Consider the following 12,944-nt stretch of genomic DNA (forward strand, 5'->3'; position numbering starts at 1 on the left):
TGACATGGTAGTTGTAATGTAACACACCACACTACTTACATATTTATGGTAATGAAAGTGCAAACCAACTTATTGCACTGCCAGATGTTATAGAAATACAAAAGTGGTGGATGTTCTGCATAGTGATTAAGATCCTGCTTGAGACATCTACATTCCATGTTGAAGTGTGCGGTTGAGTCCGGGTCCTCCACTTCCGATCCAGATTCCTGCTGATGCACACCCTGGGAGGCAGCAGACTGCCTTAAGTACTTGGATCCTTGCCACAGATGAGTTCTGTGTTCCTAGTTAGGCCTGGCCTACCCATGGCTGTGGGGGATCTGGGGAGTGAGCAGCAGATAGAAGACCTCTTTCAGTTTGTCTCTCTCTGCCTTTCACGTAAAATTAAAGTAAGTAAAGTAAAATGTAAAAATCTAGCACATATAATTATATACAGTACAGAATAATTGATGATGTTACTGAATATTTTGATAGCATGATTTTATCATTATTTTATAGTATTCATTCTATATTTATAAAAAAAGTCTACTGTAAAACTACACTGGAAGCAGCCTCATGTGTCTCATGTTTATTGCTTCCCATTTGCATATTTTTCTCTTATGCTTGATTTAATCTCATGTTATTTGATTCATCGTGAGCCTAGGAAAAATAAACTATACCATATATATGTGCCATAAACCCTAGGCGTGTAGAAGGCTATACTATGTAGGTTTGTGAAATACTGTGTCATTTGTGTAGTATCATTTGATATTTTCACACCTAATTCCCTAATGATGCATTTCTTAGAATACATCACTGTCTTTAAGCTCCACAGCTTTTCTTGAATTCCTGTGACTTCAAATACTTCCTCTAGTGGTTGATTATATATCTTATTGTATCAGTGAAACAACCTCTTTTTTTTTTCTTTTTTTCTTTTTTTAAAAAGCCAGAGTGGACAGTGAGAGAGAGAGACAGAGAGAAAGGTTTTTCTTTGCTGTTGGTTCACCCTCCAATGGCCGCCACGGCTGGCACACCGCGCTGATCTGATGGCAGGAGCCAGGTACTTCTCCTGGTCTCCCATGGGGTGCAGGGCCCAAGCACTTGGGCCATCCTCCACTGTACTCCCTGGCCACAGCAGAGAGCTGGCCTGGAAGAAGGGCAACAGGAATGGAATCTGTGCCCCAACCAGGACTAGAACCTGGTGTACCGACGCCACAGGTGGAGGATTAACTAGTGAGCCGCAGCGACGGCCTCTTTTTTTTTTTTTTTTCAAAGAGTTTATGACTTCTGAAAAGTTTTGCAAACTTCATTTGAGGGGCCAGCACTGTGACATAGTGAGTAAAGCTGCTGCCTGCAGTGCCGGCATCCCATATGGGTGCCAGTTTGAGTCCTGGCTGCTCCACTTCCCGTCTAGCTCTCTGCTGTAGTCTGGGAAAGCAGTGGAAGATGGCCTAAGTCCTTGGGCATCTGTACCCCGGTGAGATACCCATAAGAAGCTCCTGGCTCCTGGCTTCAGATCGGGGGAGCTCCAGCCATTGCAGTCATCTGGGGAGTGAACCAGCGGATGGAAGACCTTTCTCTCCCTGCCTCTGTCTCTCTGAAACTCTGCCTTTCAAATAAATAAATAAATCTTAAAAAAAAATTTGAGGATTTTTTTTTTTTGGTTTCTTTCATTTTTTGTCTAGTGGCTAAGATGATGCATGCCTGCATCCCTTATCAAAGTGCGTGCATTTGAGTTCTTGCTCCAGCTGCTGAATCCAGCACCTACTAATACAGTCCCTGGCAGGCAGCAGTGATGGTTTGATTAGTTGGGTAGGTTCCTGCCACTCATGTGGAAGAGCCAGTTTTATTTCCTGGATCCTGGTTTGGTTTGACTGAACCTCCACCTTTGTGAGCATCTGGGGAGTAGACCAGAGGGTGGAAGTTGTCTATCTCTTTCTCTCTGCCTCTTAAATAAATGCAACTAATTGATTAAGTTTTAAACATTATCAAGATTATTTTATAAGTAAAATAACAAATCTGAAAAAATGAGAAAAGTGAAATTCTCTTTATTTTATTAGGAAGAAATACTTTTAAGCATCACAAACGTTTCATGGAATTTTGAGACACAAAGTGCATAACCCTTAAAAAATTCAGTAATCTGTTGCCACATTTTAGAAAATACATTATGCATTCCAGACTTAAGCCAAGTGTTCATAAATCAGGTGATTTCTTATGTTATTTGTTGATCTCTTATTTGTGATATTCATTTCTTTGTTTAAAAAATTGTTTATTTATTTGAGGGGAGAGAGAGAGAGAGAGAGAGAGAGAGAGCGGGCTCCTGTCCACCAGTCCACTCTGCGAATGCTCATAGTGGCTGGAGGCAGGAACCGAGAACACGATCCAGTCTCCCATGTAGGTGGCAGGAACCCAGACACTTGAGTCATGTCTCCGTCTTCCAGGGTCTGCATCATCAGGAAGCTGGAATCAGATCAAACCTAGGCACTCTGATGTAGAAAAACCTCTGGACCAAATGACCTCCCCCTGAACGTCATTTCTGACAATCTGATTATAGCATCAGAAAAAAAGTACATAAATATATTTAATATTTTGTGCATATGGTAAAGAAACAAAATTGAAATGACAGAAAAAAATGTGTTTTTTTTTTTCATGGAGTATCCACCCACAGTTTGGGGTTATTTATGCTCTATAGACACAGTTTGGGTGGAAACTACTTCAGATAATCAGAGGCAGATAGCCACCAACTGTTGTTTGATTAACTTCACGATATTCTTAAATCACATGCTAACACAAAGAACAGAAATTTGAATAAACTCAAATCTGAGATATGGTCAAGTTTGAAGCAACATACCTCAATGGCCAAGCAGGTGAATGAATACATCAGGGATTCATTAAACCATCGTTTATTTCATGGATACTGGAATGTCATGTGTCTATGTATCTAGACACATAAAAGCACTTACACAGAGCACAGATTAGAAAATGAAAAACACATGTCTTCCCTCTTTGAAATCAAAACAATTCTTGCCCCATTCTAAGGTTCCAGCTCTGCTCAAGATCTTCTGATGAGGGAACTGCTCCCATTAAATCCATATGCAATCTAAGAAGACCAACTTTAACAAGACCTTAAATTCTTTTACATCTGCTCACCACGGAACCTACTGATAGAATTCCACAACCTTTCCAAGCTCAGAAGCACATTTATTCCAGATACTAGCTGCCTAATTCTCTGGAGATGTAGGGTCAAGCTGAGTAGATGGCACAAGTCCTTGAATCCCTGCACCCACGTGGGAGACCCGGAGGAGGCTCCTGGCTTAGGATCAGCGAGGTCTGGCTGTCGTGACCAACTGGGGAGTGAAGCAGAGGATGGAAGACCTCTCTCTCTCTCTCTCTCTCTCTCGCTGCCTCTCCTTCTCTCTGTGTAACTATGACTTTCAAATAAATGAATAAATCTTCAAGAAAAATAAAAACTAAACTAGTCATTTTATTTTCTTAAGATCTAAACCTTTATTCCTGTTTGGTCTCAGTCCAATTTGAAATCCAACAACTTCCACCTATTAAAAATAATGCCTAGGGGACAGCATTGTGGGTCATGCAGTAGGCGATGCTGCCACTGTGACGCTGGCATCCTGTATTGGAGTACCAGTCTGAGTCACAGCTATTCTGCTTCTGAGCTAGCTTCCTGTTAATGGGCCTGGAAAGGCAGCAGAAGATGATGCAAATGTCTCACTCTGTCTCTCCCTCTGTCACCCACAGGGGAGACCCTGATGGAGCTCCTGGTCCCTGGGCCATCACCTGCTGGGAAGTAGACTCAGAAGTCAAACCTCAGTCTTTCCTAAGGGATGCAGGCACTCCAAGAAGTGTTTTTTGTTCGTTCGTTTGTTTGTTTGTTTTTTGACAGGCAGAGTGGACAGTGAGAGAGAGAGACAGAGAGAAAGGTCTTCCTTTGCCGTTGGTTCACCCTCCAATGGCCACCACGGCTGGCACGCTACGGCCGGTGCACCGCACTGATCCGAAGAAAGGAGCCAGGTGCTTCTCCTGGTCTCCCATGGGGTGCAGGGCCCAAGCACTTGGGCCATCCTCCACTCCACTTAGAAGTTTTCAATAGGAAATTCCTTGCTCCAGGAATTGGTTTTAGATCCTTGATCAAATATAAGTTGGCTGTAGATGTTTGGATTGATTTCTGGTGTTTCAATTCTGTTCCATTGGGCTATCCATCTGTTTCTGTACCAGTACCATGCTGTTTTGATAACAACGGCCCTGTAGTATGTCCTGAAATCTGGTATTGTGATGCCTCCGGCTTTGTTTTTGTTGTACAAGATTGTTTTAGCTATTCGAGGTCTCTTGTGCCTCCATATTAATTTCAGCATCATTTTTTCTAGATCAGAGAAGAATGACTTTGGTAGCTTGATTGGGATTGCATTGAGTCTATAAATTGCTTTTGGGAGAATGGACATTTTGATGATGTTGATTCTTCCAATCCATGAGCATGGAAGATTTTTTCATTTTTTGGTGTCCTCTTCTATTTCTTTCTTTAGGATTTTGTAATTCTCATCATAGAGATTTTTAACGTCCTTGGTTAAGTTTATTCCAAGGTATTTGATTGTTTTTGTAGCTATTGTGAATGGGATTGATCTTAGCAGTTCTTTCTCAGCCATGGCATTGCTTGTGTATAGAAAGGCTGTTGATTTTTGTGCATTGATTTTATATCCTGCCACTTTGCCAAACTCCTCTATGAGTTCCAGTAGTCTCTTAGTAGAGTTCTTTGGATCCTCTAAGTAAAGAATCATAACGTCTGCAAAGAGGGATAGTTTGAGTTCTTCCTTCCCAATTTGTATTCCTTTAATTTCTTTTTCTTGTCTGATGGCTCTGGCTAAAACTTCCAGAACTATGTTAAATATCAGTGGTGAGAGTGGGCATCCCTGTCTGGTGCCAGATCTCAGTGGAAATGCTTCCAGCTTTTCCCCATTCAATAGGATGCTGGCCGTGGGTTTTTCATAAATTGCTTTGATTATATTGAGGAATGTTCCTTCTATACCCAATTTGCTTAGAGTTTTCATCATGAAAGGGTGTTGAATTTTATCAAATGCTTTCTCTGCATCTATTGAGATAATCATATGGTTTTTCTTCTGCAGTCTGTTAATGTGGTAAATCACATTGATTGATTTGCGAATCTTGAACCATCCCTGCATACCAGGGATAAATCCTTCTCGGTCTGGCTGGATGATTTTTCTCATGTGTTGTTGTATTCTATTGGCCAGAATTTTATTGAGGATTTTTGCGTCTATGTTCGTCAGGGATATTGGTCTATAATTTTCTTTCAGTGATGAATCTTTCTCTGGCTTAGGGATTAAGGTGATGCTGGCTTCATAGAAAGAATTTGGGAGGATTCCATCTTTTTCAATTGTTCTGAATAGTTTGAGAAGAACTGGAATTAGTTCTTCTTTAAATGTCTGGTAGAATTCAGCAGTGAATCCATCTGGTCCTGGGCTTTTCTTTGTTGGGAGGGCATTTATTACTCTTTCAATTTCTGTCTCAGTTATGTTTCTATTTAGGTTTTCTATGTCTTCCTGGTTCCCAGGAATCTATCCATTTCTGATAGATCTTCCTGTTTGCTGGCATACAAGTCCTTGTGGTAATTTCTGATGATTCTTTTTATTTCTGTGGTGTCTGTTGTTACGTTTCCTTTTTCATCTCTGATTGTATTGATTTGGGTCTTTTCTCTTCTTTTTTTAGTTAGTTGGGCGAATGGGGTGTCAATTTTGTTTATTTTTTCAAAAAACCAGCTCTTCGCTTGGCTGATTTTTTGTAATGGTATTTTTTTTTTTTTGGATTCAATCCTGTTGATTTCTTCTCTGATTTTAATTATTTCTCTTCTCCTACTAGATTTGGGTCTGGTTGCTGAAGTTTTTCTAGTTCCTTGAGATGTGCTGAAAGCTCATTTATTTGGTACCTTTCCAATTTCTTGATATAGGCATCTATTGCTATAAATTTGCCTCTCAATACTGCTTTTGCCGTATCCCATAAGTTTTGATATGTTGTGTTGTTATCTTCATTTACTTCCAGAAAGTTTTTGATTTCTCTTTTGATTTCTTGGATGACCCAGTGTTCATTCAGGAGCATGTTGTTCAGTCTCCATGTGTTTGCATACTCTCTAGGGTTTCCTGAGTTGCTAATTTCCAGCTTCATTCCGCTGTGGTCTGAGAAGCTGCATGGTATGATTCTAATTCTTTTGAATTTGCTGAGACTTGCTTTATGGCCTAGTATGTGATCAATTCTAGAGAAGGATTGTAAAGTCTTTAAATGTAGGATTGAAAGTTCTGTAGATATCTGTTAGATCCATTTGGGCTAGAGTGTTGTTTAAATCTACTGTTTCCTTGTTGATCTTCTGTCCTGTTGATCTGTCTATTTCTGAGAGTGGAGTATTGAAGTCCCCCAGTACTATTGTATTGGAATCGAAGTCTCCCTTTAAGTCCCTTAACATATCTTTTAAATAGACCGGTGACCTGTAATTAGGTGCATATACATTGATAATCGTTACATCTTCCTGTTGAATTGAACCCTTAATCATGATATAGTGTCCCTCTTTGTCTCTCTTAACACTTTTTGTGGTAAAGTTTATTTTGTCTGATATTAATATGGGTAAACCTGCTTTCTTTTGGTTTCTGTTGTCATGGAATATCTTTTTCCAACCTTTCACTTTCAGTCTGCTTGCATCTTTGTTAGAGAGATGTGTTTCTTGGTTTCTTGTAAGCAACAAATAGTTGGATTTTGTTCCTTAAGCCAATCAGCCAATCGGTGTCTTTTAACTGAAGAGTTAAGTCCATTAACGTTTAATGTGACTAGTGATGCATAGTGACGTTACCCTGCCATTTTCCCGGAGATATTTTCTAGTATATGTTTTGAGCTTCCCATGCTTTTTTTTTTTTTTTTTTTTTTTTTTGACAGGCAGAGTGGACAGTGAGAGAGAGAGACAGAGAGAGAAAGGTCTTCCTTTGCCGTTGGTTCACCCTCCAATGGCCGCCGCCGCAGCCGGCGCACCGCGCTGATCCTGGCAGGAGCCAGGAGCCAGGTGCTTTTCCTGGTCTCCCATGGGGTGCAGGGCCCAAGCACCTGGGCCATCCTCCACTGCACTCCCTGGCCATAGCAGAGAGCTGGCCTGGAAGAGGGGCAACCGGGACAGAATCCGGCGCCCCAACCGGGACTAGAACCCGGTGTGCCGGCGCCACAAGGTGGAGGATTAGCCTATTGAGCCACGGCGCCGGCTGCTTCCCATGCTCTTTTAATGGTAGGTTTACTTCCTTTACCTTCTTTCATATTGATGGCCGTGTTTCTGGGTTTCTGAGTGTAGCAGCACATCTTTAAGTATCTTTTGCAGGGCTGGACGAGTGGCGGCAAAGTCTTTCAATTTCTGTTTGCTATGAAAGGTCTTTATTTCACATTCATTCACAAATGAGAGCTTAGCAGGATATAATATTCTGGGCTGGCATGTTTTCTCTCTTAGCACTTGTGCTATGTCTCGCCATTCCCTCCTAGCCTGTAGTGTTTCTGATGAGAAGTCTGCTGTGAGTCTAATTGGAGATCCTCTGAGAGTAATCTGACGTTTCTCTCTTGCACATTTTAGGATCTTTTCTTTATGTTTCACTGTGGTGAGTTTAATTACAACGTGTCGTGGTGAGGATCTCTATTGGTCATGTTTATTAGAGGTTCTATGAGCTTCCTGTACTAGGATGTCTCTGTCCTTCTCCAAACCTGGAAAGTTCTCTGCTAGTATCTCACTAAAAAGGCCTTCTAATCCTTTCTCTCTCTCCATGCCTTCAGGAACTCCTAGAACTCGAATGTTGGTTTTTTTTTAATAGTATCCTGTAGATTCCCAACAATATTTTTTAGATTTCTAATTTCCTCTTCTTTTCTTTGGTTTGACTGTATCCTTTCCTGTTCTCTGTCTTCTAAGTCCGATATTCTCTCTTCTGCTTCACCCATTCTATTTTTAAGGCTCTCTAATGTGTTTGTCATTTGATCTATTGATCTCTTCATTTCATTTTGATTTCTCTTCACTATCACACTTTCCTGTTCTACTAGTTTCTGCATTTCATTTTGATTCTTCCTTAAAATTTCATTTTCACTAGAGAGATTTTCAATCCTGTCCAATAAGGATTTCTGTAGTTCAAGGATTTCATTTTGAAAACTTCTAAATGTTCTTATCATAAATTTTTTGAAATCCGTATCTTGCATTTCTTCTATCTCATCATCTTCATAATCTTGGCTTGGGGTGTTTTGTTTATTTGGAGGCGTCATAGTGTCATCGTTGATCTTGTTCCCTTGATTTTTGTGTTTGTTGCTTGGCATAGTTAATTCTTCTTCCCTCACTGTGAGTTTTATTTATTTATTTTTTTTAATACTATATCTGTGTTAAGTGGACTGCCTGCTGTTGGAGGAGCCTTGGAGGCTTGAGATGGGTGTGGCCTGAGAGCTCTGCTTGGTTCTTCCTGGTTACAGGTGTGCAAAGGTGACACCTCAGGTTATGCATGGTAAATCTCTCTCTCTATTTATTTATTTATTTTATTTTTTATTCAGGAGGGAAGTAATACCACACAGCTGAGCAGAATTGATGGTATTTAGCTTCCGATCTCTGGCTTCTACCCAAAGAGTCTATGCCAGCTCAGTTTCTCCTGCGGATACCCACTGGGTTGCCTAGGCTACTAAATTGTGGCCTTAGCTCTCCCCTTTTGTTATGTATATCCCGAATGGAGCCTGCTCTTTGTCTCTTGCTTGCCTTTGCAAGGTGGGCAGAGAGAAACTTGTTTGTACCAGTACCCCCCTCCTTTTTTTTTTCCCTTCTCTCCTATAGTCAGTGTGGTGAACTTTCCCGCCTCAAAGCCCGCTTCCTTCTAAATTCTGTCTGCCGTTTCCCCACCAATGTCTCCGGTTACTAAGCTCACCTCCCCTTCCAGCGCCGATGTGTGGACTCGGAGCCCTGGGCGTCCCTGCTCTCCCCACTGGTGTCTCTGTGACATCCACTTCCCTTCCCGCACTTGCGCGCAGACCCTGCGGCTCCCGCGGCTCGGCTTCCGCATGGTGGGCGACCTTGCTATGCCAGTAGGTCCTCCGAGTCACACCCATAGATCCAGAAGAGTTTCCTCTGCAATTTTTTCCTGAACTTTTTTCTGAGGCTACTGTAACTCCACTAATTAAACTAAGTATTCCCAGACTATCAGGGCGCACCCTCACTAATCCGCCATCTTGGCTCCGCCGTGAGTTCCTTCTTATCCACTAAAATTCAGCTCAACTATCACATCCTCAGAAAGGCCTTCTGTATTAATTTCAGGTCTCTTTTTTTTTCCTTTATGATATTTTAATTTGTTTGAAAGGCAGAGTACAGAGAGAAGGAGAGGCAGAGAGAGAGAGAGAGAGAGAGAGAGATTGAAAAAGATTCCATCCAAATGGCCACAACAGCCAGACTTGTGCCAGTCTGAAGCCAGGAGCCAGGAGCTTCTTCCAGGTCTCCCAAGTGGATGCAGGGACCCAAGGACTTGGGTCTTCCTTTCTGCTTCCCCAGATGCATTAGTAGGGAGCTGGATTGGAAACAGAGCAGCTGGGTCCTGAACTGGTGCCCAAAGGGGATGCCAGTGCCACAGACCACAGCTTAACCCACTGTGCTGCAGCACTAGCCCCTAGTTGGGCTCTCTTGTGCTGCACCTACAATCCTCAAATCTTGTTGGCTTCATACAGTACAGTATTTCTTATTTCCAAAGCATAAGCTCCAAGGTAGCTGTCTTCCATGTGACTTTGAATATTTGCTATCTCCATCTCAATCCAAGATCTCCTCCATGAATACCACAGCCGAAAGAGTGTTGAAAAATCTCTCAATGGCCTTTAAATGCTTCAACCTCATCTGAGGTTCACCTTACTGCCAAGACTCAAGGAAGATGTAATCCTGCCCTTTGCCAGAAGGAGAGGATTTATTTCTAGTGTCTGTATGGCCATTCTCCTGCCTCATTCTTATTCCCTCACTCACTCACTTCCTTCCCAAAAGAAACAACTCTAAACTTCAAGTTGTCACAAGGACCTCACAACCCAAAATATCTGAACTGCTTCTGGTAGTCTCTTAGTCCACAATAATAGATCTATTCCCAACAGACAACATACAGTGGCAGAACTGGGCCAGGACAACTACAGAGAGCACTCCCAAGAGGGAAAAATGGAAGGTAGCTGCACGCAAAGATTTTTGTGTCACAAATTATCCATGAGCAAAAGCCACAAAGGCCTTGACCCTAAAATAACAAAATGTTCCTTGATTCTCAGGACTCCACCCTCTGGAGGTTCTTCTGGTATCTTTTATGGCCATATACTAATAGGTGCATGTCCTGCTTGGGGATTGAGTGGTTTTCCAAGTACTTGTGCTGCCTATGTAATGTTGGGGGCCATGGTCTACTTGGGCTTAGGATCCCCAAATCCACTAAGCTTCTTATCTTTTTGATTCTAGGGAACTATATTTACCAATACTCATTGTTCTTTTCAAGTAATTGTTCTCAAATCCACTATCTATTGTTCTCAAATACAATTTTTTTTTAAGATTTCTTTTGCTTATTTGAAAGGCAGAGTTACACACAGAGAGAAACAGAGAGAGACAGAGAGAGATCTTCCACTTGCTGATTTACTCCCCAAATGACCACAATGGCTGGGGCCAGGACAGGCCAAAGCCAGGAGCTATGAACATCTCTGGGTTTCCCACATGGGTCCAGGGGCCCAAGTACTTAGTCCATCTTCCACTGATTTCCCAGGGGCATTAGCAGGAAACTGGATTAGAAGTGGAGCATCCAAGACTCCAACCATATGGGATGCCAGTGCTTCAGGCAGTGGCTTAACCCTCTATGCCTTAACACTGGCCTCATTCACTATGTTCGTTTGCTTTCTTGCCCTATTATCTGTCTATCATCTATCTATCTATCTATCTATCTATCAATCTAATCTCCATCTCTGTATATCTGATGCTCTATTGCCTTTATTAATTGTTTCTGCCCTAAGGCCCTTTGGTCTTTTGAGAGAAATTACCGATACATATAGCAGACATGCCTCTTTAAAAAACAAAAGACATTTATTTATTTTGAAGGCATAATCACAGAGAGAGACAGGGAGAACTCTTCCATCTTCTGGTTTACTTCCCAAAAGCCCACAATGGCCAGGGCTAAACCAGGCTGAAGCCAGGAGCCAGGAATTCTATATAGGTCTCCAACATGGGTGGAAGGAACTCGAGTACTTGGGACATCATCCACTGCTCTCCCAAGTGCATTAGCAGGGAGCTAATAGCAGAAACAAAGTAGTTAGTACTATAATATGGTGCATCAACAAGCAAGCAAGAGCCTAAACCACTGTGCCAAAATACCTACCTTGAGTACAAAATTTTTTTAAAGATTTTATTTATTTATTAGAGAGGTAGAGTTAAAAAGAGAGAGAGGGAGAAACAGAAAGATCTTCATCCACTATTTCACTCCACAGATGACCGCAACAGCCAGAGTGAGCCGATCTGAAGTCAGGAGCTTCTTCAGAGCCTCCCACAAGGGTGCAAGTGCCCAAGGACTTGGGCCATCTTCTACTACTTTCTCAGACCATTAGCAGGGAGCTGGATTAGAATTGGAACATCCGGGACTCGAACCAGCACCCATGTGGGATGCCAGCACCCTAGGCAGAGGATTAACCTACAGCACCACAGTGCCAGCCCCAAGTACAAACTTTAATTTGATCTTTCCCTAGGTTGTTTTATTTTTCAAGCTGAAATTTTATTTAAAATGAAGAAATGGTTCTTGAAAATGCTGGTGAATAAACCAAAAGGATACATTGCTCTCTTCCTACAAGTTAGCCAGCATATCCAAGTACAGGACAACATACAGTACTTAATGCTGGTAGGTTTTCACAGTTTAGTGGTTTTTTTTAAGATTTATTTATTTACTTGAAAGTCAGAGTTACACAGAGAGAGAAGGAGAGGCAGAGAGAAAGAGGTCTTCCATCCTCTGGTTCATTCCTAGTTGGCTGCAACAGCCAAAGCAGTGCTGATCCAAAACCAGGAGCCAGGAGCTTCTTGCGAGTCTCCCATGTGGGTGCAGGGGCCCAAAGACTTGGGCCATCTTTACTGCTTTCCTAGGCCACAGCAGAGAGCGGATCAGAAGTAGAGCAGCCAGGACTGGAACCAGAGCCCAAATGGGATGCCAGCACTGCAGGCAGTCGCTTTACCTGCTGTGCCACAGCGCCAGCCCCCACAGTTTAGTGTTAAAAGATTATCAGCATATAGATTACGATGAGATTCTTAGTGTGTAATGTTTAATTCTGGGGTTGCACCTTTACTGAGTGTGAACAAGAGCTCCTGCTCCTTGGCCATAACCAAATCGTTTGGGCCCAAAGTTCTTTGCATAACAACCTTTATAGTAGATTTCACCTTCCTTCTCAGCCAGAGTTATTGATTCAAGACTCTTTCCGCATTTTCCACATTGGAAACAGGTTTTGTGCCAGGGCTTTCCAGCTCAAATTATCTTAGCAGCATACACAGAATCCCCAAATCTGCACCTTTATATTCCTGATTTGTTTTAGGTCTGTGCGAACGCTTTCTAGCTTGAGGCCAGTCTCTCACCACGGTCCATGCTGAACGTGCCTGCACCCTGGCCATAACCGTAGCCTTTGGACCCATACATGTTTCCCTGGCAGGATTTGCAGTAGATCTCTTCCTCATGAATTGCCACTGCTGTGCTAGCTAAACTTTTAATGCAAACAAAGCACAGGAAGTGGTAGCAGCGGAAGCTCCTCCCATTGCACTGCACTTCTTCTGCGTGGTACTAAGTCCTGCCACAGGCCCCACACTGTTCCCTCCTCCCAGACAGGCATTTGAGGTCAGAGATGCAAAGTCTCACTGCAAAGTCTCACCCCAGGAGGAGCAGGTGGACATTGTAGAAAAAAACCACGTAGGGAATCCAATT

General features: G+C 42.3%; 1 pseudogene; it reads right to left on the minus strand.

Moving 5' to 3' along the window:
- Window positions 1–12,314: 12,314 nt before the first annotated feature.
- On the minus strand, window positions 12,315–12,700 carry LOC100358434 (cysteine and glycine-rich protein 2 pseudogene; annotated as a pseudogene).
- Window positions 12,701–12,944: the final 244 nt, after the last annotated feature.

Source organism: Oryctolagus cuniculus, chromosome 5, assembly GCF_051225735.1.
Source record: "Oryctolagus cuniculus isolate XC-2025 breed Fujian yellow rabbit chromosome 5, ASM5122573v1, whole genome shotgun sequence".
NCBI classification, from domain to species: Eukaryota; Metazoa; Chordata; class Mammalia; order Lagomorpha; family Leporidae; genus Oryctolagus; species Oryctolagus cuniculus.